Source organism: Hylobates moloch, unplaced genomic scaffold, assembly GCF_009828535.3.
Source record: "Hylobates moloch isolate HMO894 unplaced genomic scaffold, HMol_V3 SCAFFOLD_6, whole genome shotgun sequence".
NCBI classification, from domain to species: domain Eukaryota; kingdom Metazoa; phylum Chordata; class Mammalia; order Primates; family Hylobatidae; genus Hylobates; species Hylobates moloch.
In genome coordinates, this window is record NW_026652281.1 from 77,074,321 (window position 1) to 77,080,320 (window position 6,000).

Here is a 6,000-nt window from a genome sequence, read left to right on the forward strand (position 1 = left end):
AAGGGAGGGCCCCGGGAGAATCTCTGACCCCCACTACAAGTGTTTACATCAGATGCTTTTGTGCAGATGAGGGAACTTGCTCAGGGCTTTCTGTGGACATGCCCACCATGGACTGGGGGCCCACCTGCACACTGGGAGAATGGGGTGGAGCCACTGGAGATTTGTGCCTTATTGCAGGAGGGAGGAGCCTGGCCTCTTCAGCTCCTGTGTGTGGTGGCCTGGTATTTAATCTGTGAGGTGGGAGCCTGTTGGCAGGACCTCTTCTTTTTTTCACTGAGAGATTTTTTTAAATAAATTCCACTCTCGGCTGGATGCAGTGGCTCACCCCATAATCCAAGCACTTTGGGAGCCCGAGCCGAGTGGATCACCTGAGGTCAGGAGTTTGAGACCAGCCTGGCCAACATGGTGAAACCCCGTCTCTACTAAAAAATACAAAAAAAATTAGCTGGGCATGGTGGCGGATACCTGTAATCCCAGCTACTCCGGAGGCTGCAGCGGGATAATTGCTTGAGCCCGGAAAGTGGAGGTTGCAGTGAGCCAAGATCGCGCCATTGCACTCCAACCTGGGCAACAAGAGCAAAACTCCATCTCCAAAAAAAAAATAATAATGAATAAAATAAAATAAAAATAACTTCCACTCTCCTCACCTTTCAATGTGTCTGCGTGCCTAATCTTTCCTGGTTGTGTGGCAAGAACCCAGATTTTAGCTGAACTAAGGAGCAAAAAATCCTGCATCAATAAGACTTCAATCTTTTTTTATGGCTGTGTAGTACTCCATGGTGTAAATGTACCACATTTTCTTTATCCAATCCACTGTTGGTGGTCACCTAGGTTGATTCAACGTCCTCGCTATTGTGAATAGTGCTGCAATGAACATACAAGTGCAAGTGTCTTTTTGGGAGAATGATTTATTTTCCTTTGGGTATATACCTAGTAGTGTGACTGCTTGGTTGAGTGGTAGTTCTATTTTTAGTTCTCTGAGAAATCTCCAGACTGGTTTCTACAGTGGTTGAACTAATTTACATTCCCACCAACAGTGTATGAGCACTCCCTTTTCTCTGCAGTCTGACTAGCATCTGTTATTCAAAATACTCTTTAGTGACTGCTACATCTTCCCTGCCTCATAATCACCACCTGTTACTACACTTCTGGGGATTACTTACCAAAAAACATCCCTGTAACCAAGTCCTAGACACTGCTTTTGGGGAAACCAAAATTAAGATACTAGAAGACCTCTTGGGTGTCAAATGTTTGGAGCACTAAACATTGGTAAGTGGAAATCCAATTGATTTCTTTCTCACCTTATCTAGCTTCTCGCCCAGAATTAAGGGACTAAGAATGTCAAGTTCTGATCAAGTTAAGAAAATAGGTGTTAAAAGAGATTTTAATGGTACATTGAGCATAGCTTGAGGAATTAAAGAGTAGGAAAGGCATGATTTGGGGCAAAAGTATATGACAGAGGTCATCACTTTTATTTGAATTCTGTAGCAAGTGCTAGCAATAGTAGTGGTGGAACTTTGCCAACCATAGGCATTATTAAAAATTTAAATCTTTGTCAGTTATATGAGGTTCAAAATAATGGTATCGTATTTGCTGTTCTCATTCATGTTTCTTTAATTATAGTTGGCAGAGAGCATTTTTTCCTTATATTTACTAATCACTTATTTTTTCTGTAACCTATTCTACAAATTACTTAACAAATCATTTTGATGGTAGATATTTAGATCAAGTCTCCTTTTTAACTATTTTAAGAACTGCTACAATATGCATGGGGAAACAATCCAATCTTCCTCATAACTGGGGTACTGCAAATTGAAAGAACAGTATCATTTTTCTATACTTTTTTTGTCATAAACATTGAAATGTTTGGTAATACCCTATGTATACAGTTTTTGCAGGAAAATTGGCACTAAGATTGACAGTGTAAATTGGTACACTGTTTTGAAGGGCACTCGAGCAATTTGTATCAAAATTTAAAATATGCATATCCATTATTTCAGCATTTCAAGAGAATTTGTCCTGCAAATATGCTTAAATGAAGTTGCAAATATTATGCTTTATTTGGTGTGTGTGTGTGTGTGTGTGTGTGTGTGCGCGCGCGAGCGTGCATGTGTGCGTGCATGCATGCTAGTCTATGCATGAAGAGTAGATTAGCCAAGAAGGAGAATTAATCATGGCTGCTGACTGACTCCTTCCTGAATTTAATCCTGAAGGTGATGCAGAAGAGAGATAGAGGCTCATGCATCCTAGAACCTAACTAAAATGATGGAAGTCGTTTGGAGAGGGAGCAGGTGGTTGATTGTCAGTATGAAAGATAAAGAGAGGCCCAAGTGCCATAGATGGCAGATAGGCAGGGTGAGTTGAACCCTGTCTTTGCTACTTGAGCCTAATGTGAGTCTGAGGCAGTTGGAGCAACAGCAAGGCAGGGCGGGAGTGCTGTGGAAGTGGTGAGCTTGTAGCTGAGTCCAAAGCTCATACTGCTTGCTGCATGACGAGCAATCAGTTGAGAGACAACGTGTTGGGGCAAGGCTTTATTTCCGAGAGTCAGCAAGCTGAGAAGATGTTGGACTGGTGTCCTAAAAAAGCATCTTAAACTAACATGAATTTTGGGCTCCTTTTATGTGAGGGGAAGGGAAAAGAGGAGTGCGGTTGAGATCAAAAGACGACTGCTGACCACAGGTATCTGGGTGGCATTGGTCAGGTCACAATTCTCCTATAAAGCATTTCTTTTTTTTTTTAGATGGAGTTTTGCTCTTGTCACCCAGGCTGGAGTGCAATGGCACGATCTCAGCTCACTGCAACCTCCACCTCCCAGGTTCAAGCGATTCTCCTGCCTCAACCTCCCGAGTAGCTGGGATTACAGGCATCTGCCACCACGCCCAGCTAATTTTAGTACTTTTAGTAGAGACAGGGTTTCACCACGTTGGCCAGGCTGGTCTCAAACTCCTGACCTCAGGTGATCCACCTGGCTTGGGCTCCCAAAGTGTTGGGATTACAGGCGTGAGCCACTACGCCTGGCCAACTCCCATAAATCTTTAGTATAACATTGATACTTGTGTGTGCACCCTCCTTATCTCCTTGAGGGCTAGTTTTGGGAAGGGATTATGATCACTCTTGCTTTAAGGTTAAACTATAAACTAAATTCCTTCCGTAGTTAGCTTGGCCTACATGCAGAGATAAGCACAAGCAGTTAACCTAAAAGATAACACTGGGGGGTAGGAGGTTAGAAGAAAAATGGAGTTAGTCACACGAGGCCTTTTTTTCACTGCTACAAGCTGATGCCGAGATCTGCAGGTTTGGCCCCTAGATAGTCCTGAAACCACCATTGTGAAACTATAACTGAGAAAATTATTGCAGTGAAAGAGATCTGACCTAACCAATTCCATCTTGTTTCTAACCTCCAAGCTGTCCTTGTTCATTCCTGGGAACTTTGGGAGGAATTTAGTTTATAGTTTAACTTTGAAACAAAGATGACAACAGCCTTTTCCCAAAATAAACCCCCTTCCTCCCTGAGGACTGGACTGCCTTTGCAGGACTAACAAATTAGCCACAAAATTAGAAATTATGGTTTAGGAGTCATGCAGCTGGGGGGTGCAAGATTCTGGCCCTGCTCAAGTTGCTCCTGGGGATAGCATCACTATTGTCAAATCTAAGATCAGTGCTTGAGATATTTTGCAGGCCCTGCACTGGATGCATCATCTGGCACCACCCACATTGATAAACTGGCTCATCTGATCTGGTGGACCCCTCCCAGGAACTGACTCAGCGCAAGAGGACAGCTTAGACTCCCTGTGACTTCATCTCGCCCCCAACCAATCAGCATTCTTGGCTCACTGGCCCCTGCCCACCAAATTATCCTTAAAAACTCTGATTCCCAAATTCTTCGGGAGACTGATTTGATTAATAATGAAACTCTGGTCTCTCTCACCAATAGCTCTGTGTGAATTACTCTTTCTCTGTTGCAATTCGTCTGTCTTGATAAATCTGTCTAGGCAGTGGGCAAAGTGAACTCTTTGGGTGGTTACAGTCCCAACAGAGGACGGTATCCCAAGGAGAACAGCACTGCCCGCAGCTTAGGAACTGGTCCATTTCCGGGGCTGGACACAGTGGCTCATGCCTGTAATCCCTGCACTTTGGGAGGCCAAGACAGGTGAATCACCTGAGACCAGCCTGGCCAACATGGTGAAACCCTGTCTCTACTAAAAATACCAAAATTAGCCAGGCGTGGTGGTGCACACCTGCAATCCCAGCTACTCAGGAGGCTGACGCAGGAGAATCGCTTGAATCCGGCAGGCAGATATTGCAGTGAGCTGAGACCATGCCATTGCAGTCTAGCCCAGACAACACTGCGAGACTCCGTCTCAAAATAAATAAATAAATAATAATAATAATTAAAAAAATAAACAAAAAACAAAAATTCTAAGCTCCCCTGCCTCCCACCCCCAACTGACTGAACAGACCCTCTCTGTGCCAAGGAGATTCCAGAGAAACATGAAAAACGGAATTCCTGGCGATGACCGGAAGGGAGGTCAGATGTCTCCCCCTTTTGGAGTTTAGGCACAAATGACCCACATTAACAGTAAAATAGAGATCATAAGACTGACAAAACAGACTCTTCGTGGCAGTGAGACACCACATTCCAATCTAACTCTGGTATAGCATCACATGACAGACAGCAGGCCCTGAAGGAAATCAAAATATTTTACCCCAAATTAAATTTTTTGACATATTTTGAAATGGCCCTGCAAAGCCAGCTTTTGAGGGTGAAATTTGCGTCTCTAGAGCATCTCCTTTAATGCAGCCAGGACTTTCACGGATCTAGGAGGGATTAACTAAGAGTGTGACATCTTTTAAGGTCCGAAAAGAAACACCATCTATTCTCTCTGAAGGCTGCTTCCAATGAGGCTTAATCTACATAACAAGAACCTTGGTCTCCACGACCCCCCTTAGCTCAGGCTTCGTTCTACAGACTTCAGTTCTTTAGAAAAAGCTTAACTCTTTCAACCAATTGCCAATCAGAAAATCTTTGAATCCACTTATGACCTGTGAGCTCCGCGAAACCCCCGCTTTGACATGTCCTGTCTCTTTAGGCTGAACCAATGTGCACCTTCCATGTATCAATTTATAATTTCACCTACAATTCCTGTCTTCCTAAAATGCATAAAACCAACTTGTAACCTAATCGCCTTGTGTTACCAGTTGAAGGTGTCCAGGTTCTTGGTGTCTTGAACAAAGCATTGGACAAAATGCACAAACAAAGCAAGGACAGAATGAAGAAACAAAGGCAGAGATTTATTGAAAATGAAAGTACACTGCACAGTGTAGGAGCTGGCCCAGGCATAGGGGCTCAAGAACCCCATTACAGAATTTTCTGGGGTTTAAATATCCTCTAGAGGTTTCTATTGGTTACTTGGTGTATGCCCTCTGTAAATAAAGAGGATGAAGTAAAGTTACAGTCATTTACTCATTGTACGCCCTATGTAAATGGAGAAGATATTTTCTGTCATAGCTGAAGTGCTTCCATTTGATTTAGTTCTAGGAAATCAGCATGAATCTGCCTTATGTTCCCTGCCTCCAGATTGTATTCTCTCTCTTTCTCTCTCTCTCTTTTTTTTTTTTTTTGAGATGGAGTTTTGTGCTTGTTGCCCAGGCTGGATGGCAATGGTGTGACCTTGGCTCACTGCAACCTTCACCTCCTGGGTTCAAGTGATTCTCCTGCCTCAACCTCCTGAGTAGCTGGGATTACAGGCATGTGCCATCATGCCCGGCTAATTTTTTTTTGTATTTTTAGTAGAGACAAGGTTTCACCATGTTGATCAGGCTGGTAACCAACTCTTAACCTCAGGTGATCTGTCTCAGACCCTAATCTCTTGCTTCAGGACACATTTTCCCAGGACCTCTTGAGACTGTTCCCAGGGCCACGGTCACTCACACAGGCTTGGAATAAGCGTCTAATTTACAGAGTTTGATTTTTTTCATCAACAGTGCTGAAGCGCATTC